The sequence below is a fragment of the Talpa occidentalis genome, unplaced genomic scaffold (assembly GCF_014898055.3).
Source record: "Talpa occidentalis isolate TD23 unplaced genomic scaffold, MPIMG_talOcc4v2.1 talOcc4.9, whole genome shotgun sequence".
Taxonomy (NCBI): domain Eukaryota; kingdom Metazoa; phylum Chordata; class Mammalia; order Eulipotyphla; family Talpidae; genus Talpa; species Talpa occidentalis.
In genome coordinates this window covers 42,182,726-42,210,633 of record NW_023605305.1, presented here as the reverse complement: position 1 = coordinate 42,210,633, position 27,908 = coordinate 42,182,726, and the positions used below count along the sequence as shown (strand labels likewise).

General features: G+C 40.6%; 1 protein-coding gene and 1 pseudogene across 2 annotated transcripts in view; one reads left to right on the top strand and one right to left on the bottom strand.

Annotated features, from left to right (window-relative positions):
* Positions 1-9,069, bottom strand: part of LPAR3 (lysophosphatidic acid receptor 3) — a 62,831-nt gene extending 53,762 nt beyond the window's left edge. Inside the window, exon 1 of one of the 2 annotated variants that reach the window (XM_054691455.1) lies at positions 9,053-9,069. The gene's annotated coding sequence lies outside the window, so the exon portion shown is untranslated. Of the gene's footprint in view, positions 1-8,624; positions 8,821-9,052 lie in introns of those variants that run through there. The other variant, XM_037498701.2, reaches the window with a different exon arrangement.
* Positions 1,972-27,908, top strand: LOC119236774 (dnaJ homolog subfamily A member 1-like; annotated as a pseudogene).

Below are 27,908 nucleotides of genomic sequence, written 5' to 3'. Positions count from 1 at the left end.
AGAAGAAAACTAAAACTGGAGAGATTCATCTACTCTGACCAGCTGGCATCCTCTGGCCAGGGTGTTTTCACCACACTAACCACTGGAGTCTCTCTCTGGTAGTTAACTGTGCCCTCACGAGTATGAAACATGCAGATTTGTTCTGCATAATGACATTAATGCCTCTTGCAAACAATTACTGACTCTAGAAGAAATATAATATGATTGTGGTCATTTTTTTTTTTTTAAGTTGTAAGTGCTTCTCTCCTTAGACTTTTTGAGAAAAGTTGATGGGGAAAAATTATATAATCAAATGAAAATGACAGAATAAAACTCTAAAGACATGATTGAAAAGAGCAGTACAAGCTAGAATCAGCTTGCCTGTTGCGGAGAAAGCTCAGACGAGCAAGCAACCTGGTTTACTTCTAGCACAGTGGAGGGTGCAATTGAAGAAATATCTTTTCCTCAAGCATTCTTCTTTCCCAATCAACAAAATGGAGTCTACTAGTTGAACTGGGTCATAGGCTTCAATTACTGGACTATAAATTTAGGTGGACACGGTGTGATAATGGGGGAGATTGGTAATGATGCAGCAGCAATCCATGGAAATCTGACCTTGCTGACATGTCCCTCCATGGATGTGTGTGGACTTCACACATGTGGAAAGTCACATACATAATGGGCAAATCTCATTGGTCCCGTCACAGTGGATCTACCCAAACACTGATTCCTCGCATCTTGTGCAGTTAACATTTCCTCACTGTTCATGATAGGCAGGAGAAAAACAAGAGATGTTCCTCCCCACCCTCCATAAAAAAATGTATAAAGATGTAAATTGCCTTAAGGAAGCTCATAATATATCACAGTGGGATCTCGGTCAAGGCTAATCCTCCACTCCCCACTCCACATCTCAGTATTTGGAGACATTAGTGACAGATCTGACTGGGGCTGCTGCAGGCAACTCATAGGCCAAGGTCAGGGATTCTTCTACACCCGTCACAAGGCACAGACAGACCTCCACAGTGAAGACTTAGCCAAACTTATCAAACTCAGTGGTGCTGAGTTTGAGAAACCCTGATTGTTCTCAGGGGAAGCTGAGATGCTGTATGATACAGGATTGGGAATGGTATGTATTGACATAGAGACAAAAGTGATGTACTATCAGACTGACAACATTTCAACAGGTAAATAAAACTTGGTGTTGGCAAGGGTACAGGGAAAATGGCACTCCCATAAAATACAGGTGGAAATGTAAATCAATATAACTTTTTTTTTGGGGGGGGGTAATTTTACCATACACATTAAAAGCTTTAAAAATGCAAATGGGCCTCCCTGGTGGCATAAGGGGTTAAGTCTCAGCACTATGAAGCTATCTGCAGGGAGCTACCCACATGGTGCAGCAGACCTCTCCTGTCTTGCCCGCTGCTCCCCTCAGCAGTGTATTTCAATCAGCCTGCCTGTTCTGTTCCCTACTCTGTCTCTGGTGAATCCTCGCAACCCCCTACCCCCCCAACACCCTGCACCTCTGGCCTACACCCCAGCTCTTGTATGCATAAATAAATAAAATAAATCTTTGGTGCTTCCCTGGTGGCGCAGCATGTTGGGCACAGCACTGTGAAGCTGTCTGCAGCCTCTATAGGGCCAGTTCGATCCCCAGCCAGCCAGGGAGATAGCCATATGGTGCAGCAGACCTCTCCTGACTCACCCAATGCTCCCCTCAGCAGTGTACTTCAGTCTATCTGCCTGTTCTGTTCCCTGCTCTGTATCTGGTGAATCCTCTCACCTCCCAAACCTCTGGCCTGTACCCCAGTTCTTGTACGCACAAATAAATAAATAAACATAAAATAAATAAAATAAATCTTTAAAAAAATAAAAATGTACATACTATTTCTATCATTGCTTTCTTTCCATTCCCATCTTCTTCTATCTCCCTCTGCCTTCTCTTTTCTTTGCTCCCAGAACTGAGGGTCAGCATGTGGCTAATACAGCAGGATGAGAGGGAATCTGGAGAGTAACAGAGGCAAGTTTGGCAGTCACAAAGAACACGAGCTAGAGGGACTGGACACTGACAAAGTAGCTGCTGAGAGGCATGACAGCAGGCCTAGCAGCCAAGGACAAGAAACATTGGGATGGGAGGTAGGCACAGAAGAGGCAGAATGCCTTGTGGTTGGAAGATGGGCTACTTTGAGCAAATAAGTGAAAATACTGAAGATAATGGGAGTCAAGTTTTTAACTGTCAGAGAATATATGTACAAACAGATTATGGGGAAGAACAGAAAGGTGTCTGGGTGTCAGACTGGGATTTGAGGAATAAGTATGAACTCATGATTTTATGATACTTGGTTGAATATAGGAAAAAGTTTAAATGTATATGTTTGTGTAGATATATTCCAAGCTCTGTCCTCAGGGAGATCGAGCCGTAAAACTCTGGTAAGAATCAACCTTCCATATATTGGTTTGCAAATGTCATTTCCGACTAAAAGGGAGAGCTAAGTAGGACAGGGAAAATACAAGATGAGCCCGGAATATCTTATCCCACGGACCAAACTGAGGACAATTTTCACATCAGTAAATAATGAAAGTAACACATTCAATATATAAACTACAAAGGAATCCAAGTATACCTCCTAATATAAGTGAATAAATACATGAGAGAGAAAATTCATTTTTCCTTAGACCTTATAGCAGAATTCTGCTAATGAATGTAGAAGAAGTTATGGAAATCAAGAATCACCATTTGGCAACATGCACAGAGGTGCTGATTCAGGCAAAAGTCATCCATGAATGGTGAGGTTACAGGGAGAGGTTTAATGAGGAACAGCTATTAACATAACCGCAGATTATTTCCCCATAAGCACCAATAAATTCAAAAGGGGAAAATGATGAATTTAAGGGATGGGGAGGAGATCTGGCAGGCATTAATATAACCTGGAGATTAAGGCCTTTATTCCAGTGGTGGATAGGTTTGCACAGTGTACAGTGTGCTGGTGTGGTACAATAAGAAGGATAGAATATTCTAGCCCAGAACACAGGATCTGGATTTGGTTCTGTAACAAAACACCTGCTCAACCCAGATTGAGAGTATCCCTATAGGATTTGAGACCTGTATTCTGCAGCTTATACATCTCCAAGGACCCTAGATCAGGCAAGAAAAAAAGCATTTGGGGGACAATGGATGAATTATGAAGGGACCCTGTAGATTGGATGGTAGCATTGTACCAATGTCCATTTCCTGATTTGATGGTGCTGTGATCAATTTTTCATATCAGCTTGACAGGATTAAAGAATGCCTAGACAGCTGGTAAAACAATGTTTCTGGGTGTGCCCATGAGGATGTTTTTGGAAAAGATTAGCCTTTGAGGGCCTCCCTGGTGGCACAGGGGATTGAGTGCAGCGCTGTGAAGCAGTCCACAGCCTCTGCAGCACGGGTTCAATTCCGGCCGGCCAGGGAGATACCCCACATGGCATGATAGACCTCACCTATCTCGCCTGCTGCGCCCCTCAGCAATGTATTTCGATCAGTCTGCCTGTTCTGTTTCCAACTCTGTTTCTGGTGAATACTCTCACCCTCCTGCATATCTGGCCTATACCCCAGTTCTTGTATGCATGAATAATAAAACTTAAAAATAAATAAATAAAATAAACCTTAAAAAAAAAAGATTAGCCTTTGAATCAGTAGACTCAGTAAAGCAGTTTACCCTCATCAACGTGGGTAGGCAACATCCAACCCACTAGGGCCTGATTTGAGCAAAAAGGGCAGAAATGAATTTGCCGTTACCTGAGCTGGGCCAGGCATCTCTCCTGCCCTCAAAACATCAGTGGTCCTGGTTCTCAGGTCTTCAGACTCAGCTTGAATTACCACCAGCTTTCCTAGTTCTCCAGTTTGCAGATAGTAGATTATGGGACCTATTAATCTGCTTGATCCCATAGGTCAATTTCTACAATAAATCCCCTAACTGCATCTAAATCTATGTATCACTATATTTTTAGCTCTGCCTAACCCAGTGATTTGATGCTGTGGAGAACCCTGACAAATAGTAATTCCTTGAGGACACAGAAAAATATTACACTTATTTTCTCTGCACAAGATCCACCTCACAGGTTAGTCCACGGAAAGAGTCCCTATATTGTTCACTTAATAACCAACCAGGGCAGGATGCAAATGGTTCACTGATGTTCTCTTGATAAACTGTGACATGCCTTGCTTTTGTTTTCAATTATTAGTTATTCCCAGTAGCTCTGAGCCTTTACGTTGGATTTCTAGTTTTTCTTGGAGAGTGAATGCCTCTGACTAACTCCAAAGCCTATCTCTGACTTAGAAGATCCAAATCTGTCTAGGGGCAGCTCCAGGATTTTATAGAATAGATGCCTTGGGGGCTGTTTAGCTGAAAGAGAAGGATAGGATAGGGGGGTGCTTGACTTAAAGCTGCATTCACAAAGCAAGCACATTGTTCTTACTCAGATTGCAAGTTGATTTGACCTTCAGAAAAACTGGTGGCACAGATGCAGGGGCTGACAAGCCCTCCAATCAAGCCCTGTCACTTACAAAGCCATCCCTTGATAATATCTGAATCTGTATATGGTTGAGTCAAGGCGAGGGCTAGCAGACCTCCAGCCTAATGTCTCCAAGAAAATGAAGATGTAAGACTGGTTGATGAGTAATTGGAGGGGCTGACTAACATCTTTAGGTCAGGGTGGGGCAGATTGTACCAGGCAGATTGTTTTCCAGTGTGACACCCATTCTGGCCCAGCCTAAGGTGTATGAATAATTCACATCTTAGGACAGGGGCAAAGGTCCATGGGAGTGGGGTAGTGCCAAGGTCAAAGGCAAGGGAAGAGTTCAGACTACAGGCAGACAGGTCAGGAGGCCAGGGGTCAGATGGTGCACAGAAAAGTAGGAGATGATGAGGGAAGATGAATAGAAAGGAGATCAGCCTGGGGAGTGCTAAGGAGATGGTTACATCCAGAAAGTCAGAATCATCCTCTCACCAGTTTCCACTCTTCTGACTCACCAGGTCAGACAGAGAGCAACACACATCTTTTAGACCCAATGAAATAACCAGCTTAATGTTCTGCATCAGCCTGGTGCTTTGCAGAGTGAATCTTAGAGACCCAAGTTAGCAGGAAGGCCCAGGGTAGTGAAGACAGTACAGTGTTCCCCAATAACTGCCATCTCCATACTCCTCTGACTCGCTGGTTAGCTGGTTAGCTGGGATTTTGTTTTTGTCCACTAAGAATTGAGATGAACACACAATACAGATAATTCTAGAGGGAATTAAAGCTTCTTTGGAACTTTGCCCAGCACCTTCAATCACACAGTGACAGGTAATCTCAGTCCTGAAATGTACCTTCCCCTCATACTCCCTCCAGAACAGTTTCTCCACCATTGGCAGCACTTCCTTCGTGAAGTCTCCTGTTGCATATAAGAAGGCAGGAGACAGGGGGTTGGAGGGACTGCAGTAAGGTCCATCTTGCACGCCAGAAGCCACATGAAGATCCTACCACCCCCGTATCACCAGCCTGGAGTGTCCCAAATCTGGAGGCCCTGCTACTCTAATTCCAAGGTTTATATGATTTTCACTGTGTACAAAGTTCTTTCAAGAACCCAGAGGGGCAACTAGAAAAGGAGTTAGTATCTTTGTTGTATAAATGAGAAAAGTGATTCAAGGGTGACCCATGATTTATTCAAGGTCATAAGAAGTCACAAAAGGGGGCCTGGGATTAGGACCAACCCCTGTACTCTAGTTGCCTGTCTGAATCAGCACTGCAAAAAAATAAAACAGACAGTTCCCCAACCCTTACCTTCACCCCTACCATCCACAGCATTACTGTTTCAAAGGATTCCACCACATACACACAGAATCCAGGATGAGGGGCAAAGAAAAAGCAAGGCCAAAGAGGAGTCAGCTCACTACCTGCAGGAGGACTGATGGAGGAAAGAGCAAATGGACCGAGGCCAGGAAAGCAGAAATCAAGTTAAAAAGGTGCAGAAATCTCTGTCACCTACTGTTTGGGAATCTGTCTTTGCACACTCACTGGAACAATGTGCATTTGTACCCATGTTTATAAAACTGTCAACATTTTAATGTTTATTTAGGAGGATAACCAAAAAAGGGCAACCAGTCTTTAAGGAGTACTTCCTAATACCAGAGACCCTACTAAGTGCTTTCTGTTCTCAGCCTGGGAGGTGGGTATGATCTTCATTTTTACAGACGAGAAAATGAAGCTTAGAGAGGTAAAGTAACGTATCAAGTCACAAGGTCTGGCCTGGAAGAAAGGCTGGTGACAGCAAAGCCCTGCTCTTCTCCTTACACCACATTATTGATGCTCTGGGCCCGGGCTCTGCCATTTAGAAGCTTGCAATCAGACTTAACCACACTGTTGAGTATAATCACAAGTCAGAAAGCATTTTGGATTAATGTATACACCAAGGAGAATGGCTAATGGGTAATTTGAGTAATAGTTATTCCCGTTTGAGTTACAGTGATTCCCCTTACCCCAGCCCAAAGAAATAAGAGGTTGCACTGAAGCTCCGGCGGATTACTGCTTCTGAACAGGAAGTTAGAAAACTTCAGGGAGAAGCAGTCAGCCTGAGGCGCAAGTGCAGGACTTCAAGACTGTGTGTCTTGATTGCTACCTGGCTACCAAGTTGTATGTGTATTTGTTTCTCTGTGCATGTGTGTTTTGGAAAAACAAATGAACATGTTGTACATTCTAAAAACATTTTGAAGAACACATGAAAAATGATGACATGTTTTAATGTTTTCATCTTAGTTTTCATTCATAATAAATGTATGCAGACCTGTTGTATCAAACATTTTGTAAAATAGCCAGATACCTAAAATAGATCCAGTCTAATATAAAAAGTCTGGTAGTTGATATATGTATTTGCCAGATTGAGGAAAGAGGGTGTGTCATTTGTTGGTAAATCAAAGTTGTGAAATTCTGAATTCTAATGATGAAAAGGAAAACAAGAAAAATAAGCCCAAATGATTTGTTTCCCTAGTTATATATCGACAGTTACTATAAGTGACATCCAGTCAGTCAGGTGTCCAGATCCCTAGCTACAAGGTCCACACAACCTCAAGGCAAAAGAGACACCCCAGGAGCCTGACTCAAGTACATCACCCCCACTGTAGGCTTTGCTTGTTGGTCTTTTTCAGAGCAGCCCACCTTTTGACAAGAATGGTTTTAATAGAGTCAAGCCTCTGTGTTTCAAACTGTGTCACTTCTGGTCAACAAAAGAAAAGTCTCTAGGGCCTCCCCAGTGGCGCAGCGGTTGAGCACTGGGTTGCGAAGCTGCCCGCAGTCTCTGCACCGCGGGTTCGATCCCGGCTGCTCCCCGGCCACCAGAGGAGGGTCCCACATGGCGCGCAGACCTCTCCTGCCGCCCACTGCTCCCCTCAGCAGTGTACTTCGGTCCTTCTGCCTGCTCTGCTCCCCGCTCTGGCTCTGGTAAATCCTCTCACCCTCCCGCGCTTCTGACTGTGCCCAGTGCATGTATAAATAATAAATAAATAAATATTAAAAAAAAAACCAAAAGAAAAGTCTCTGTGACTTATATCACACAAAATAGTATCTAATCGACAGTTTGCTAGAAAACCCAAGAACTCTCCTTGGCAAATGTGCATTAATAAAATTCAGAGACCTGCATGGAATGATAACCTGCTTATAAAGAAGGAATGCTCTGTTTGTGATTAACATTTACGTTCTTCTCCAAATTTAAACACACATAGGAACTGTCAGAAACTAATGTTGCCCTAGAGCAACATTTTTAAGGCCAGGTAAAACGTACTCTGGGCAATAAAGCAAAAAAGAGGGGGAAAAAATGACAATGATAATAATAAATTAGGGGGCAGGGGAGAAGGGCACTTCATGGAAATTACTCAGTTAAAAATTGACCTACAAACGCTTTTGAGGGCCGTTTTAATAATTACCTCAAGAAGACTAAATTGTTTCCAATATTTAGTCACTCTTCAAATTACATGCTTGAGAAATTTCTAAGCAGTTTTGGTAGTCGCAACTTGCCTAGGGAAAGCAATAAAGTAACATTACTATAGAACAAAGAACTTTTGTCTACCCAGGGGTAGAAGGATCGCGGGGACCTTCACTTACTCACAAAGCACAACCCCCAAAAGTGTTACTAGTTAGTTAATAACAACTATTTCCGGGATCATTAGAGCCTGGCATAGTTCAAACTGTTCCCTGACACCCCATTGCACCGGGCGTAATTGGAAGCGAAAATGCTATAACCAGTAGACAACCCCAGTTCAGCATCGACGGCTGTGAGCTCTTACAGTTTGAAAAACTCTCAAGAGTTTGGAAAAGCAGCACCTGCACAAAAGCAGAGCGCAGCCGGAGCCGGCGCCCTCTGCGCCCCTGCGCCCCGCCTACCTGCCCACAGCGAGGGCGGACGCAACGTGGATTTTGCATCCCGATTGTTTTTACTCCTAGGAAAAAACTGCAAGGGCAAGATGTGCCACACACCTGCCCCAATGAGTCTTGCCCGAGTGAGTATGCATCCCGGTCTGGACGCCTGAAAAACCCGGGAAGCCGCGGGCTGGACCCGGCGGAGACTCGTGCGCCCCGGCCTCCCCACGCGCGCTGGGCTCCAGAGCCGTCCCCGCGCCGGGCGTCCCACTCACCGCTCGCACTTGCCCGCGCCGCCGAGCCCGGGAGCCGGGGGCCCGCGCGGCTGCCGCATGCCCTCGGGCCGAGCGCGACGGGGCGACCGGGGGTCGGGCTCCGGCCAGGCGCAAGGAGCAGCGGAGGACGCGCAGACGCGAGGGCTGCAGTGCGCCTCCTCTCCAGCCGCTGCTGCGAAGCTCCAGAGCCCGAAGAAAGTTTGAAGAGAGAGGGCGGGTGCCCAGGAGGCGGAGGAGCTGGTCCCGCCCTGCCTGGCCCAGCCCTGGCCGCCCGTCAGTTCCCACGGGAGAGCGCCCCCCACCGGAGAGGCAGTATCGCCGGTGAGGGTAGCGGATCGCCTGGAGAGGGGGCCCAGTAAGTGACTTCTAGCACCCCCAGACTTTACAGAGCATAGTGCCCAGCACCCTATTAAAGCGCGATCCCCTACCTCTTCACTCTGCTGGAAGAGAGTTGTTTGAAGTGGCTCACCCACCACCTGAGGAGGCTGGCGCACTACCAGATCTAGGGGTTGTAACATTTAAACCCCAAATCGACCCGAGGATGCAGAGCGGGTGAGAAGCCAAGGATATTCATGTACACCTGGCCTGAGTCTTTTCCTAGACATCTTTTTATTAAAAGAGGAAACAAACAAAAATAATAATCAAGGGCCTCCTTGGTGGCGCAAGGGGTTAAGCACCGCACTATGAAGCAATTCTCAGCCTCTGCAGCACGAGTTTGATCCCCCGCGGGCCAGGGAGCAACCCACATGATGCAGCAGACCCCTCCTGTCTCGCCTGCTGCTCCCCTCAGCAGTGTATTTCAGTCATTCTGCCTGTTTTGTTCCCCACTCTGTCTCTGGTGAATCCTCTCACACACACCTCCCCCCACATCTCTGGCCTGTACCCTAGCTTTTGTATGCATAAATAAATAATTAATTAAAAAATAATTAAAATTCTGGGAGGAGACTTCTTGTAAGAGGCTTCTTCTGGGTTAAATAGACTTAGGTACTTTGTTGTTCAAATGTGAAATAAAAAGCCTCTGCTGACCCATCTTTGGTCAAGGTACAAAGTAAAGCAATACCATTAAGGCTTTGTTCTTTCTGAACTATCCAAAAAGGAGATTAGGGTCACACTAAAAGTTGAATCTGCTTGGTGTGTTCACACAATTAGGTAATGTCCTTCCTATTCATCCTGCAAACCTTGGGAAACATTAAAAGCAAGTGCCAAGATGTCTTACTGTAGTCCTTTGCCATTTATTCCTTAGTTCATTCATTCATTGCTCATTCAGTGTTGATATTGGGCCCCTCTAGGTGGCAACTAGGAGTGTTATCCCAGGAACAATCTGTCAGATAAGCTATCCCCATCATCAAAGAAATTCTGCTCTTTCCAAAGACAATGTTTTAATAATGTGCAATGGATTCCTTGTGCAATGGATCTTGCTCGGTAGGCAATGCTGTGCCTCAGATCTTCACAAGGATGTGCCAACATGTGCAAATTATTATTGCTTTATCTGGGTGTTCAGAGAATTTCTGTGACATCTTATGAATAAGCTGTGTAGAAATGGCTACAACTGTAAAGCTGTAGCAAAAACCTTGCAAATGGTAATGCAGAAGTAGGTCTGGGGAATGAACAGCTCAAGCCAAACAGTACAGTGCTATTGGGCAACCTGGTGAACACAGATTCACAACCACTAGCACTTAGCAACGCTTGACTCAAGAAATGTGTGGTATAATGAGTGAGTAAGTTATTGTGGGCTGGATTAGAAACTGTAAACATCAGTTAGAGTCTTCTTTTGATGGAAAATTTGTCCCAAGCTCCAAACAACTTACTAACAAAAGTGCTTTGGAAAAGTTATGTTGTAACTTGGAAACTTCCTGAACTTGAGCATTGCAGAGGAAAACAGGGATTCTGTTAAGCCAGATGTGACTACCATTAATGTGAGTCCTAGAAGAAGGAGAAAGAAGAAGGGAAGATGGTGAGTTGTGTTGCAAGAGGAAAAATGAATTCTAGCCAGATGATTTTTAACAAATGTGAGATGTGATGGGAAGACACAGAAGAGCTCTAGGGAAAAGGTTCAGAAGCAAGGGAACAGGAGAACATCCAGCTATGGACCAATGGGCAAGAAGAGTGAAGAGGCCTCCCTGGTGGCGCAGGGGCTAAGACACAACCTATGAAGTTCCGCAGCCACTTGCAGCATGAGTTAGATCCCTGGCCAGGGAGCAACCCACATGGTGCAGCAGACCTCTCCTGAGTTGCCCGCTGCTCCCCTCAGCAGTGTATTTCAGTCAATCTGCCTGTTCTGTTCCCCACTCTGTCTCTGGTGAGTCCTCTCACCCCCCACACCTCTGGCCTGTACCCCACTTCTTGTATGCATAAATAATTTTTTTTTTTTTTTAAAAAGAAGAGTGAAGAGGGACAAGGGGCAAAGAACAAGCAAAAGAAAGTTATGGTCCAAGACTAAGTTTTGGAAAGAAATTCAGCGATTATTTACCAAAACCTTTTTTATTTTTTATTGATTTACGACACTGAGTATGATTGAGAGGTATAGAATGCCAGATCTTCATATGCATATTGCCACCCCACACCCACGAACAAGGCATCCACAGTCCTCCACCAGGGTCCTTTGGGCTTCCATACCCGGTGTCCACCCTCCACTGTCCCCCTCTGGTAACCTCAATTCTACAGTCAGACTTCTAGGTTTGTTGGTGGTTGAATACTACTTAGTTATAAAGATTGAAAAAAAAAGATGAACTCTTGCCATGTGTGACAACTTGGATGGAAATGGAGGGGATTATGCTAAGCGAAGTGAAAAGGAGAAGAAACAACAAATGGTTTCATTTATCTGAAGAATATAGAGAAACAAAACCTTCTTTATCTCCCTGCAGGGCCCATGTGTCTCACTTTTCTACCAAAATGTTATTTTTTTTATTAGTAAAACCAAATTAAAATTATCATCAAAAGTGACAAACCTGAACCCTGAGAGTATACTCTCCTTAAACGTCACTGGCTGGAAAGTCATTCAAAACTTTTAATAAACATTTGCTGATCAGCTTCCTGTACACACAGTGTTGTGTTTTGTGATCCCGGAGACACAAAGATCTGTAACACTGTTTCTGCAAGAGAGAAAAAAGGACACTACCAGTGCCAGATGGAAAGAAATTGTGATTGCTAAAGGAACAATTATGACCTTGAAGAAACTGTGTCAGTCAGCATTTACTTGGCAGGGAATAAACGCTGCAAAATAAATAAATAAACAGATAAAACTAAAAACAGGCTGGCCTCTGCCACAGTGAGAAGCAAGGCAGGACTCAGGCAATACCTCTCCCTCTCTGGATTTCTGTCACAAAGGTAAGCCTATTCAAGTTTCTAGGCCCATCGGTCTATGTTTCTTGGTCCCCAACCTCTAGTGATAATGGGCAGGAATTCATATATTGGTTATTCTTAACTATCTAAACCAAATTTCTGTTACATTTTGCTCATTTAGCAAAGAGGATACCTACAGCAAATGAATGTTGTGAGACAGTGGAATGGTAGCTTTAAAGTGAGAGATAGAAGTGGTATCTGAAAAAACAGCCAGAAGGTTCTGAGGAAAGACTGAACAAAGGGTTAACTCTATAGAAACTAAGGTGTTACAGGACAGGGAGAGGGGTACGCTAGAGCCCCCAAACCTGCCCTCTCTAAATAGGTTCTGCCATCTGCTGCATCAAGATAAAACATATAAGACCTTTAATGGAAAGGAAATTTAATACAATTAGTAACAATACAGAAAAGACAAAGAATATAGTTTCTAAATCAAGCACCCAAAGTCACCCTCGTGGGTGAAAGTCCACCCAAATGGGATTGGCCCAGAGCAAGGCCCAAAAGTCTGCCACAAGACTAAAGTACCTTCAGGCTGGGGCCCATAGAAAAGGGTCAGCCAGACAAGTCTGGGAGGAAAAAAGCAAAATCAAAAGATAAAAGCTGCCATTGTTAACCTCCCCATGGGTCTCTCACCCACATCTGTTTTAAACAGCCCAGGACCAAGTACAATTCTTCATATGCCTCTCTGCTCCATGTGCCTCCTCCAGGTCTCCTCGTTTTCTATCCTGTTTTCTTTCTTCTCCAGTCTCCTCTCCAGCTTCTTCTCCTCCTTGCTCAGCTCCACCCTCCTTTGGGTGGGGCAGGAAACCTGGAACCTCCCCTTTTCCTGGGGACCACCCTGTTACAAAAGGAAAATAGAGATGTCATGAATAAGTTGATGACTCTGTGGACTAGTTCTCAACTGCATATAACTTCAAGTGGAAAGCATTAGAAAGTCACAGAAATAGTCCATAAATGCAAAAAAATTAAACATCAAAATCAACTTAAGTTCATTGAAATTGAGCAAGTCATGGTTCAAGAGTGTGAATCATTCCAAAAATACATCTTAGATATCCATCCCATCACTATTTAAGTCTGCATATTTTTATACTTGAGAAGAGAGTGACCAATTTTGTAAATAGAAGTTTTGAGGGGAATCTTGTTCCACCAGATATGAAAATACATCAAAAAGACATAACTAAAAACTATATATATATATATATATATATATATATATATATATATAAAACAAATAAAAAACCATAAGGTAGCTAGAATGGCCAAGGACCAAGATTTGTGTCTGTCATACAGGTGTAATTCACTTGCAAAACATCCTACTTTGGTTGTTAAATTATATGGTGACTTTAATTAATAATTAAAACAATATGGCATTGGTACAAAAGTAGACATTAACATTAGACTAGAATAATTATCCTATATATAGATCATAGTAAATATAAAAATGCTTATATTTAAAGAAGTTGGCATTTTAAATTCCTTTGGTGGCACTGGTACAATTCATTGACTTTGGGAGAGAAATAAAATTAGATGTTTATCAAAGTAATTTTTACATGCAATTGAAGAGTTAATTTGTTTAAAAGCAGAAAGAACCATTAAACAATTAGAAGAAAATAAAGATTAATATTTATTTGATTTCAAGTTTGGAGAAAACTCACTTAAACGTAAGAGCAAATAATGGAGGAACTTATTGCAGGGGAAAACATTAATTAACTTGACTGCATGCAAATTAGATACATCTCCACATAATAAAATTATCTCATAAATTTAATAAAAAACAAAAAACTAGGGGAGAAAGCTATTTGCAACATATGGTAGATGAAAGATTAACACCCTTCCTTTCTTACATTACTTATTGAGAAACACATAAAGAACTCTTAATGCCTGTAACATTAAGAGTTAAAAGATTAATATCAAAATATATAATAATCCAAATATATAAAAAATTGGCATAAGAAGAAATACAAATGAACAAAAATATATGAAAATAAATTTCAACTGGTCTAGTAAGAAAACAAATATAAATTAAAATAAGATACTACTTATCACCTATCAAATTGGTAAAAGTTTTTGATTATAGAGATTGCCAATACTAAGGTTTAAGGAAAATGGATAACTTCATGTACTGCTGGTGGAAATACAAATTGGTAATACTTTTTTGGTGGATAATTTCTTTTTTTTTTTTTTTTAAAGATTTATTTATTTATTTATACAAGCACTGGGTACAGTCAGAAGCGCGGGAGGGTGAGAGAATTCAGAGCCAGAGTGGGGAACAGAACAGGCAGGCTGACGAAGAAATACACTGCTGAGGGGAGCAGCAGGCGGCAGGAGAGGTCTGTAGTGCCATGTGGGACCCTCGCCAGTGGCAGGGGATCAAACCGGCGCTGCAGAGGCTGTGGGCAGCTTCGCAGCCCATCGCTCATCTGCTGGGTTTGGTGGATAATTTCTAACACAGCATATTTCATTCATTCTCTACATTGTTTCACATTTTAATATCTCTAAATTGAGGCGTATTTTATGATCACTCTCAGCAAGGCAGCAGTTGTGACTTAATTGCCATTTCCTGTACCTGTGTACCACATTTTGGGGAATGGATATTAACTCTTGGAGGAAATCCTGCAGTAAAGATTGTGGCATTTTGTTTAAAATGTTGCATCCCAATGCTTCTGATGGCACATGGGCTAAGGACCAACAGAGTTGAAAAGTGACACTAAAGAAAAAGGAGGTTTATGTGTGGACATCTTAGCCAGGGTTTTTGTCTGTGTTTTATGGATACACAAGAATAAAATATAAACTGATTATATGCTTACATAAGTGCAGAAAATTTTTTCAATAATTATCAAATAAAAGGTATTGGGGAAGACCCAGACCATCCTTGCTGAGGACTGGATAAGGCCTCCTGACAGGGAAGGGGGAACTGGAACTGAGAGCTCCAGGCAGGAGGTTTCTGACTCCTCACCACACCCCAGACTCAGTTATAATAACAGTAGAACCTCTCTGAAGGTAAAAACCAGGAATGGTTCGTACTTTGTGTTACTTAAAAACATAAGCTGGGCCTCTCTACAGTGTCACAAGGGGTTAAGTGGCAACACTATGAAGCTATCCAAAGCCACTGCAGCACCAGTTGGATCCCTGGCCAGGGAGCTTCCCACATGGTGCAGCAGACCTCTCCTGCCTTGCCTGCTGCTCCCCTCAGCAGTGTATTTCAGTAGATCTGCCTGTTCTGCTTCTCACTGTGTCTCTGGTGAATCCTGTCACACCCTCCTTCACTGCCCACCCCCCACACCTCTGGCCTACACCCCAGTTCTTCTACATACATACATACATACATACATACATACATACATAAGCATCATGAAGGTAGCATATATTTGACAACTATGGGGTGTTGCTGGTCCACATAGGAAGAGCTGAAGCCATGTGTGACAATGCTAGCTAGCCCCTTACATAATAAGGGAACTTCTGCCCCCAAACCTGATGCTCCAGCTATGACTGGATATTTGCCTTCCCTGAGGCAGTCACCAAGAACATGCTATTAGCAACACTTTCAGCTGCACAAATATTTATTCTGGTAAACCTGAAAAAGAAAAAGGAAGTTGTAAATAAATCTTGTTAGAATTTTCTGCATTCTATGCACTAAACTTTTTTCCTTGTTTTGCAAAAGAAAACTGAAATATTACACTAACATTCTCATTTCAAGGATTGATTTTTTTTCAGTTGGATTTGATGGATTCTGGCTAGATTAATATTGAATGTTTTGTATAATTTGAATAATGAGACAGTAGACTAAGGCAAGGGTGCACTATAAAACAATCTGAACTATTAACCTTTTGTCCATTTAAAACAGAGGATTAATTTAGAATGTAATATCAAGAGCTAAGAAGTTTTCAGTCTTCTTTTTAACACATCATTGAAACCAAAATATATATTATAAAATGAAATAGGATTCTGTAATTTTATAAAAGAACACTATAATAATTATAGTGTTCTAACTCACACAACTTTGTATCTAGCTTGGTAATCACAAATATTTTACTTACAAATAAGAAAACATGATTTTCTTGTTGTAATAGGAGATTTTCTACGAGGTTCAAATCTATTTCCTTTTAATCGTGGGAGTAGGATTTACTTTGATTTTATTGTTAAGCATGGGAACATATATAGCAGAGGCAAGTAACAATGAGGGGAAGAAAATATGAGAATTAGTAAGAAGAGTAAATGACCCATGTGTGTCAGAATAAGCATACAAGTAAAGTTTGTGATTACCAAATAGATAAATAAAGAAGGCAAGCTATAGAGCTTTCTCATAGAAGATGGTATTAATTAAAGTAACTATAATTTCTAAGATTTAAGTTCAAAAACTTGAGCATGCTAAACTTGACCATTTTGCTAATTACACACCCATGAACAGTTTCACTTCTTCTTTACAACTCTAAATGGATGAAAAGTATTTATCTGGGCCTCCCCGGTGGCGCAGCGGTTGAGCGCTGGGTTGCGAAGCTGCCCGCAGCCTCTGCGGCGCCTGTTCTATTCCCGGCTGCTCCCCGGCCACCGGAGGAGGGTCCCACATGGCGCGCAGACCTCTCCTGCCGCCCGCTGCTCCCCTCAGCAGTGTGCTTCGGTCCTTCTGCCTGCTCTGCTCCCCGCTCTGGCTCTGGTGAATTCTCTCACCCTCCTGCGCTTCTGACTGTACCCAGTGCTTGTATAAATAAATAAATAAATAATCTTTAAAAAAAAAGAAAAAAGAAAAAAAAAGAAAAATATTTATCTACAAATGCAATAAGAATTATATACTACATTGTGATTTTAAAATGAGTTTATAACTAAGGAAAAAAAAAAGATTATTTCATGTTAAGAATCAACTCCTCAAACAACAGAACCTCAAATACAGGAAAAAAATTAACAGAAATAAAGGGAGAACTAGACAGCCAGTTAAAAGATTTTAATATTTGTTTCTTAATAATTGATAGTATAGCTAGGGAAATAAATAGGTTATAGATAATTTGAATAACACTACCAATCAGTTAGACTTAATTGGCATTTATGAAAATTGTATCCACCAACTATAATACATATAGGGCCCCCATGGTGGCCTAGGGGTTAATTCTCAGCACTGTCACTGCTATAGCCTGAGTTAGATCCCTGGCCCACATGTAGTGCAGCAGAAGGCTCCTGTCTCACTCACTGTTCCATTTAGCAGTATATTTCAGCAATCTGCCTGTTCTGCTCCACACTCTGTCTCTGATGAATCCTCTTATCCCCTGCACCTCTGGCCTACACTCTAACTCTTCTACTCAATAAATAAATAAATAAATAAATATTGATAATATATATGTGTGTATACATGTTTTCAAGTGCACATGTAACAGTCTTTAAATAGACCATATTCCGAATTATGAAATAAGCTTCAAAAAATCTAAAAGGATTGAAATTATTCTCTGGGAAAAAATGGTAATAAATTAGAATTGAAAAGCAAAAGATATCTAGAAAGTTGCCAAATATTTGAAAATTAAGTAACATACACACAGATAACCTATGAGTCAAAGAAGAAATCACAAGAAAATTTAGAAAATATTTTGAACTGAAGGAATAAAAAGCACTATATATCTAAACATACTAGGGTGCAGCCAAAGGAGTATTTAGAGGGGTGTGTAGAGCTTTAAAATGCTTTTTTTTTAATTTTTTTTATAGAGGCATGTTTTTATTTATTTATTTAATTATTTGTTTGTTTGTTTGTTTATACATGCACTGAGTACAGTCAGAAGCACGGGAGGGTGAGAGAATTCACCAGCGCCAGAGCAGGGAGCAGAGCAGGCAGAAGGACCGAAGTACACTGCTGAGGGGAGCAGCGGGCGGCAGGAGAGGTCTGCGCGCCATGTGGGACCCTCCTCCAGTGGCCGGGGAGCAGCCAGGGATCCAACCGGCGCCGCAGAGGCTGCGGGCAGCTTCACAACCCAGCGCTCAACCGCTGCGCCACCGGGGAGGCCCTTAAAATGCTTTTGTTGGATATCAAATTTAAAAAGCAATGATCTAAACTTCTACTTTAAGAAACTAGAAAAAAGAGCAAAATAACCTAAATTTGGTAGAAAAGATAAGCCACACAGAATGGAAGTCAGTAAAATAGAAAACAAACAGTAGAGAAAATATAAGTTGATCCACTGGAAAAATATAATAATTGAAATGTGCTGAGTAGATTGGTTAAAGTAAGAAAGAAAAAAACAAACTGCCAATATCAAGAATGAAAGAAGGACATCACTATCAGTCTTCACCTCAACTTTATACCAAAAATTATTTTGAAATTAATCATAGACCGATATGTTACGCTAAAATTATAACACTTCTAGAAAAAATATAGGGGGTTATACAAGTTTCATTAGAAAAGAAACAAACAAAAAAAAAATACTCTAACAGGAAAAATTAATAAATTAGACTTTAAAATTATAAACTCTGCCCCTTCAAAAGACATTGCTCAGATAGTGAAAGTGCTATCCATAGACTGGGAAAAAAATATATGTTCCCTTGTTTGACAAATGACTTGTGACAGCAATATACAGAGATCTCCTACAAATTAATAATAAAAAGACAACCCAATTTTAATGTGGACAAAATATTTGAACAGATACTTCACAAAAGTATATAAATAGATGGCTAAGAAGTATATGAGAAGATGATCAAAATTCATCAGGAAAACACAAATTAAAACTTCCATGAGATACCTCCTTACACATACTGTAGTGACTAAAATTTAAAAAGACTAAGAATACCAAATGTTGGCAAAAAGCTGAGCAGCTGGGAGTCTCAAACATTGCAAAGAGTATAAAATGGCACAACTATGTTGAAAACCTATTTGGCAATTTCTTATATGTTTAAACATACACCTGCCCTATGACTCAGCAACTCCACTTGTAGTTATTTGCTCAAGAGAAATGAGAGCATGTGTTCAGAAAAAGGTTTGTTCAACAGTATTCAGAGCAATTATATTTATAATAGTTAAAACTTGGTAACAACATAAACATCCACTAATAGATGAATGGACAAATAGTGTATGTCTACACAATGGAATACAAATCAGCAATAAAACAAAAAGTAATGAAAGAAGTCAGACATAACATAGGATTCTATTTATATTAAGTTCTAGAACAAAGAAATCAAGTACAGTGATAAAAATGAGAGGGACAGGTTTTCATCAAAGGAGGCATGGAAGGAGCTTCCTGAGATGATGGAAATAATCTGTATCCAAATTTTTCAAAAGCCATTGATATTCACACTGAATGTCTACGTTCATTATGGTTTTTTCCCGTACACTGGAGTATATTTTAAAGTTTCCATATTATAATTATTAATTTACTAAAAATTGAAATGACTCTACTAAGTTGTTTTAATGGTTTTCTCTGCATCTCAGATTAAACTAAAGTCCCAAAAAGGTCTAGAATAAAACAAATACAAGGACCTTGTATTCTAAGATGACATACTAACTTGTGCCACATGTGATAAGTGATTGTGAAGCAGTTTCTTCCAGTACAGGCAATCTGTCCTCTACAGCCTCCAAAAGGGTGAGAGAGGAAGAGGTCAAACAAGCGGGTCTAGGCCAAGACCAAGGAAGTAGCAATTGGCTACAAACAAGTCTCTACCCACTCACAGGGGAGTATCCTCAAGGTGGTGATGGAGGTGGTGGTGGTGGTATAATGTCTGAGAAACCCAGAAAAAAAAATATTACTGTGAAAGAAAGAGATGGTACTGAATATTTGCTACTCTGAAAGTCCCAAAGTCAGATCAAGAAAACACCAGCCGTGGAAAAGTGTGACTTTTCTTCCATTCCACTAGCTCTTGCACTAGATCCTGAAAGTCTGGAAACTAAGGCATAAAAAGGAACAAGAAAACCAATCCCATTTCAGGCTTCCCCAGTGGAAAAACTCAAGCCTTGGAAGGAGAGAAATTTTAATTTTGATTGTAATTCAGAAATTTAATTATTATACCAGGTAGGACATTATAATTACTGCAGCAAGGCTATTCTTGTTCTAAAAGTAATCCCAAGATGCCTCATTACTTTTAGTAACCAGAACATCTATGGGGCTTGCCTAAGATTTTACCCAAAGGGAAGGAAAAAAAACAGATCATATATCAGGTTTAAATGAGAAGTTGGGGGGCCTCCCCGGTGGCGCAGCAGTTGAGCGCTGGGTTGTGAAGCTGCCCACAGCCTCTACAGTGCCGGTTCGATCCCCGGCTGCCAGCGAGGGTCCCACATGGTGCACAGACCTCTCCTGCCGCCCACTGGTCCCCTCAGCAGTGTACTTGTCAGTCTGCCTGTTCTGCTCCTCCCTCTGGCTCTGGTGAATCCTCTCACCCTCCCGCACTTCTGACTGTACCCAGTGCTTGTATAAATAAATAAATAAATCTTCAAATAAATAAATAAATAAATAAATAAATGAGAAGTTGGGGTAAGATTAAATTGATATACTGTTCACATCTTACTAAGTCCAGATCATCATAGGGATTGGGGGGGGGTGGCGGGGGAGAGAAAAAGAAAGAAAAAAATGTATAGCAAGTTACTTTTAAAAGAAAAGAACAAAAAGAACTTCAGGAAATGAAAAATTGAAACTTTAAAATGAAAACCTCAATGAACCACAAACAAAAATGTCAAAATAACTGGAGAATTCATGAACTGCTAGATATGTCTAAAGAAATTCATTAGACTAGCAGAAAGAGAAAGGAGGATTTATATGTGAAAGAGAACTTAAGAGATAGGATAGAGAATGAGAAGGTCCACATTTTTCTAGTAAGTTTCAGAAAGCAAGATGAGACTGAGCTAAAGGAAGTTATATATATTTTTTAAAAGAATGAATAACTTGGTATGTTTCAGAATAAAAGACATGAATTTTATAATGCAGGGAACAGAACTACTGCAAACAATTAAACTTTAAACACACACACCTACACAATGGACTATTAAAAACTAAATCTTAAAAGCAACCAATGAGAAAGACAGTTTACTAGACTGACAACAGGTCTCAACAACAACAGAGACCAATAGAAAATAACTTACCATTAACCAAGTGTCAAAAGAAAATGGTGGGCAATGGAAAGATATTTTGCAACTAAAGAATTATAGAAAACCAGTGCTAAAACAAAGTTGTTTTTCACAAGACTGAGGCTCAGTAAAAGATTGACTAAAGAAAGAAGGAAATTGAACTCAGAAATAAGAAGTGGTCTACAAAAAAACATTTTACTAAGTGCTAAAAACATGAGTAAATCTGAAAAAACATTGCCTGTACCAGACAATAAGTAAAAAGAATAGTAAATGAAGGAAGGGAGATGGAAAAAGGAACTAAAGTACTAGACAAGCAAAATACGTAAGACAGTAAATGGAGAATGAGGGCAATCTGAGGCCAGAGATCTAAGTTTATTATATTATTGATTATATGCTACTAGTATTAGATTTTTTTCTAAATAAGGTAAAAAGTAAGAGTAAATATTAAAGAAAAGAAGTAGAGGGGAATAAAGAAAGACTATGAACCCACTAAGAAGCAAAAAGAGATAAGGAAGAAAGAAAAAAAGAGCATGATTTATAGAAAATACAAAAAATGGATTCTAGAAATAAGTCCCATTATACCCATTATCACAACAATGTGAACAAAAAAAGCTATTCAGTGTAAATAGAGAGACTTCAATTTACCTAACAAATCCAGTCATAAGCTATTTGAATGCAATGCATTTGTCATAATGATAAAAAAATAATAATACTGAACCAAAGAAAGCCTGCGTAATTGTAGTAAAATCAGACAAAAGAGACCTGAGGGCAAAATGTTATTTGGGATAAAAAAGATCATCACATACAAAAGGAAATAATTCTCCAAGAAACTTTTTTGCTAGAAAGTGAAGTTTTGCATTTAAAACTTCTATAACAACTTCCATTGCAATCTTTCTTACTGGGGAAAAAAAAATTACACCTTCCTCCTTCACCTCCCAAATGAATCAGATCTAAAATTACTAAGTTTGTTTCTTTTCTCTCTCCTTATTAATTAACTCCATGGCATTTTAAAAGGTTTAAAGACATTTAAAATTTTCAGCAACGTCAAAGGAAAAGGATTCAAGTTGAGTGCTCATATAATTTGATTTATTAAATCCTGATTGCAAAGAGCAGGAAAGGAATTATGGATTTAAGTGAGGCTTCTCTGCAGGTTGGGAACACTGACTCTAATATATTAGCAATTATATTAAATATTAAATATTGTAAAAGAAATGAAAATTTCCAGGCAGAACAGTAGGTAGTTTCAGAAACTGAGTTCCTCTTATGCCAGGTTTCAGATACATTTCTTATAATGCATGAACATTTCAATTAACTTTCTTTAGTTTTTCTGTTTGTGAAAGAATATAATTCCCACATAAAATAAGTATTATAAGATTTGCTCTAACTAGTGCAGGGTTATTATGAGGATAAAATGAAATTATAAGGTTAGCCCTTTGCCAACCTTTTAGTGCTGTGTAAATGTAAGATATTATTATGAATCTATGGTCCTGGGATGGATTGTTAGTACTAAAAAGTTTTACCTACTATTTCTTGAACTTGTCTGTAAAATCTCAATGATCTGTTATTGTGCTTCATTTAATCTTTAAAAGTAAGATGATTGCCATTTACATAGTTACACAAATATAAGCAAAGTACAGTTCAGTAAAAACAGACCTCATTATTCACCTTCCTCTCACTAGATGGACACATAACTGGAGTTTCTTCCAAAGATAAGGAAAACTCCATTCCATGGTTAGTGTAAAGAAATGTTTTCTTTAATAATAGGTTTTGTAGCTCTCGTGAGCGTGCTAGAATGTCCTGCCATGCCTTACTAGATTTTGATCATTATTTTTATTAGATAACCCTGAATTCTTATTAGATAACCCTGAATTTTATTAGATAACCTTGAATACAGAGCATGAATCTGGCAGGTCTGAAAAGAAAAGAATGCAGTCAAACTGGTAGTGGAGAGGAGATAAGATGTAATAGTGTGGATGTGGTAAAGTAATGTTTCCCCAGGGCCACACATGGCCTTCTCTTTTGTTGAAATCAGGGATCCAAAGAGTATATCTGCAGAAATCATAAGGGCTCTGGAGGTATGCAGATCTACGAAGAACCTGTGTGAATAAAGGCAAATTGCTTCATTTTTCTGATCTCCATTTGTTCAGGTATAAAATAGGGGTCTATTAGGGTCTTCCCTAATAGGGTCTTTCCTGCTAAACAGGGCCTCCTCTCTACTGCTTGGTCTGTATAAGCTGCCATGAGACCTCTAATGCTTACACTTCATCATTAACTGCTTGTTCTCGAGCCTCACTTTCTCATCCCTCAGCAAAGTGTCAATCACCTTAGAAGTGATTTTATGAGTAATGAGTCAACTCAATTTTCTTTGTAAGCAAGCCTTTCCTCATATCTTTTAAAAGCCTGCATCATTCTGAGTCATCATAGCTGCATCCCCACCATCAGGATACTCCCCAGTCACAACCAGTGGAAAGTTAGGCAACGGAGCCACCATGTTATGTGAAGGACTCTCTGTGCCATCTGCCACTCGCAATGGCATCCGCTTTGCCCTCCAGCGATCAGTAACCCATCCCAAATCTCCCACTTACTACCCGTTTTTTCAGCCGCCTCTTTCAGTTAACTTTGTGTTCGTTCAGACCCTCTGAAGGCAGATGCCAAGATAAAGTTGGACATGCAGGAAGATTTGGAGGAGACTGCCTCTGTGTGAAAAAATGGGGGCTGTCCAACTGTGATGGGGGTTTGGGCCACTGAAGGAGAAAGTAAAAGATGTAACGTTGGGTCAGAGAGTCTCAGATGCAGCAAAGTTCTAAGGGGCGTTCAGCCAGGCTGGTGAGGAGCCCAGCCGAGGCGCAACCTGTCTGGCAGGAGCAGGGCTGCCTGAGGATCACTGTTGGGGTGGCTCGCTGGCTGGGAGCACTCAGTGGAAAACATGGTCTCCTTGAAGATGGGCAGCAGATCAGCAGTAAGGGCAGGCACCCATTCTGCTCCTTCCAGCGGGATGTGGACAAACCAGACAACATATTGACAGGGTGACCAAACTAAATATCACCCATGAGAATTTTGTGCCTGTGGATGTTATACCCAGAGCAGGAGCCCACAATGCTGCTGTAATATTCCTGCCCAAATGTATAGCTTGAATCTAGTCAAGAGAACTAATCTAAACTAAGGGCCCCTTTGTAAAATAATGACCAGTGTTCTTCAAAAATCTCAGGGTCATCTGAGGAAGTGTTGCAGTGAAAGGAAACGTAGGAAGGATGACAATTAAATTTCACAGTGGCTCTGGAGTGGGTCCTTTACTGGAGGGGAAGTCTGCTACAAAGAGCACTATTGGGACAATTGATAAAACTGGATTACAGAATGCAGATTTGATAAAAGCATTATATCAATGCTAAATTTCCTGAATTTGATCATAATACTATGATTCTATGATTCTATTCAATGATCTTAGGAGGTACACACTGAGGTCTTAAGTCATAAGGGAGCATAATATATGCAACTTCCTCTCAAATGGTTCAGAAAAACAAACTATATAAATTAAAGAGAGAGAATATGAAGGGCATTTTCTGAAAGGTGTGCTAATTGAGATGCACGTACAGCTGTTGACTTGTCAATGATCAAATACTTCACCGAGGCATGAAAAGTACATGAATGACATTAAAACACATTATTAACACCAATTCTCTTGGCTTCCAGCCAGTGAGAAGAAAGAGGTGCTGAGTCAAGGTTTTATGGACTATTTGGTGATTTGTTATTACACATACCAGTAACTCCACACCAGTGATGCAATTATGTCATCTTTTCATTTTCACCTTCCTTTTTTAAGGAGCAAGTTGGTTAAGATTCTAACTGTGAACTTGTGCACTGTTTACATAAAGGAGTGGAAGGGAAGGGATGATCTTTTTTGCCAGAATATATTTTAAGGTATAGAAATTTAAACTAGATACTACTTTAAGAAGCACACATTCAGATAATTGAGATGTTTTCTAGCAAGCTCTGATTTTCACAATTCTTACATACACAAAAAACAGGCTTATAACTCTAAGGTTTATCTCTATTCATCCAGTGTGTCCACCCTGACCTTTTCAAATCTTGCTTATATCCAAAATATATTTGACCTTGCAGCAACCTTGTGAGTCACCTAGTTCTAAAGATGGGCTCCTGGGTCTGAGTCTCAAATCTGCTGGTTACTAGTGTGTGGCCTTAGGCAAAATATTTTTTTTTAATTTTTATAATTTATTTATGCATACAAGAACTGGGATACAGGCCAGAGGTGCAGGGGTGGGGTGAGAGGATTCACCAGAGACAGAGTAGGGGACAGAACAGGAGGATTGACTGAAATACACTGCTGAGGGGAGTGGCAGGCGAGTCAGAAGAGGTCTGCTGCGCCATGTGGGTCACCTCCCTTGCAGGGGATCAAACTTGTGCTGCAGCTGCTGCGGAGAGCTTCATAGGTTGCATCCCAACCCCTCGCGCCACCAGGGAGGCCCCCAAAATACTTTTTTCAATTAAATGTGTTTTATTGAGACAATGCTGATTTACAACACTGTATATGTTTTGAAGGTTTCGGTTTACCTCTTCAAGTATACATTACCACACCATGCCACCACCAAAACTGCAACAACTCCCCACCAGAATAGATACCTAAACTCCCTGTACTTCCAGTTTTATTCTCCCCATATTACAGATAAGGCTTAGAACAACTTAACAACTTGTCTAAAGCACTTGGCAATTTAGTGATAGAACAAGGACCTTCTGTGGTGTTTACAACTATCCACAAAGATGCAGATGGTTTTCCATTAGCTCCAGCATTGTATGAGTTTAAGGAATGTTGCCTGACAAGGTATTGTTTAGAAAAAGTCACATTTCTCATTAAGCTAAACATTTTTTTTTTCTGCCATTCAATTCTATTCAATAATCATTTACTTTGAAGACAGGCAACACAAAGGGAAGACTGGAGAAAGCCTGGGGGGCAGAAATTTTGTATTCAAAGTCAAGTTGTACTACCTACTCTGTGCTCAGTTTTCTCTTTTGTAAAATGGAACTCCTGAAACATACCATTTAAATCTGTAGGGATGAATATTAGTAATATTTACAGAGTAAGCTTTTAACCAAATACAACTTTAAAAATATATTATTTGGTGGGCCTCCCTGGCGGCACAAAGGGTTCAGTCTCAGCACTATGAAGCTATCAGTAGCCACCGTAGCAAGAGTTCTATCTCCGGCCAGGGAGCTACCCACAAGGCCCAGCAGACCTCTGCTTACTTGCCCGCTGCTCCCCTCAGCAGTGTATTTCAGTCAATCTGCCTGTTCTGCTTCCCACTCTGTCTCTGGTGAATTCTCACCTCCCCGCCCCTGGCCTCTGGCCGACACCCCAGCTCTTGTATGCATAAATAGATAAATCTTTAAATATATATATACTATTTGGCTAATGACACAAACCATGGGTTGTGGGATGGACAAGCTGGTGGAGCTGACTGTAGAAAGTGATAAAAGAAACCACTTACCATGATGTTTTGGGGTCACACTCAATGGCACCCAGGAAGGACTGAAAAAGGCTTATAGGAAGCTGGCCTTGAAGTACCACCTTGATAAGAATCCAAATAGAAAGAGGTTTAAGCAGGTTTCTCAAACTTATGAAGTACTCTTCAATGCAAAGCAAAGGAATTTCAAATTGGTATGTCAAGGATCAAGAGGTAATATTACAGGTGGTCATCCTTCTGGAGGAAAAATATATTTGGGCCCACTTTCCTACACCACATACTAAAATATACCCCTTGAGTGCTTTGGCGATAGAAGAGCTCTGATGGCCACACCTGAGGGGAGAAATCCTACATTGTCAAAGTATTAACAAAGATGTAAAAAAAAAAAAAATGGTTCTTCATTAATAAAATAAAATACTTGAAAGAATTAAAAAATTAAAATAGTTTAAAAAATATTTATATGACAAAAGCAGAGAACAAGCCATTAAAGAAAGTGGAACAGGTGGCAGCTTTGGCTTCCCCATGGACATCTTTGATATGTTTTTGGAGGAGGGGGAAGGGTGTAAAGAGACAGAAGAGTAGAAATGCTGTGTGTCAACTTTCAGTAACCTTAGAAGACTTATAAAATGGTACACGAAAGCTAGCTCTGGAAAAAATATAATTTGTGACAATTGTGAAGACCTAGGTGGTAAGAAAGGAACAGCAGAGTGCTATCCCAATTGCCAAGGTACTGGGATGCAAATAAGAATTCATCAGACAGGGCTGGAAATGGTTCAGCAAATTCAATCTGTGTGCATGGAATGCCAGGGCTATGGGGAACAGATCAGTCCTAAAGATAGTTGTAAAAGCTACAATGGAAAGGAAGATAGTTTGAGAGAAGAAGATTCTTGAAGTTCATATTGACAAAGGCATGAAAGATGGCCAGAAAATAACATTCCACAGTGAAGGAAGCCAAGAGCCAGGGATGGAGCCAGTAGATATTACAATTGTTTTAGATCAGACAGACCACACTGTTTTTACTAGGCCAGGAGAAGACCTTGGGTAAGGACAAACAACTGGTTGAAACATCACATGGCTTCAAAGCCAATTTCTACTCTTGACATCCAAACTATAGTAATCAACTCTCATCCAGGTCAGACTGGCAGGCATGGAGGTATCAAGCATGTGCTAAATGAAGGCATGCCAATTTATCATGCACCAAATAAAAAAGGTAGACTAATCACTGAATTTAAGGTAAACTTTCCCGAGATTAGCTTTCTGTCTCTTGATGAACTCTCTTTGCTGGAAAAACTCCTACCTGAGAGGAAGGAAATAAAAGTGACTGATGAAATGGACCAGGTAGAACTGGTGGATTTTGATCCAAACCAGCAAAGACGATGCCATTTTAATAGAGAAGCTTACGAGAACGATGACCATCATCCCAGGGCAGTCAGTGTTCAGTGA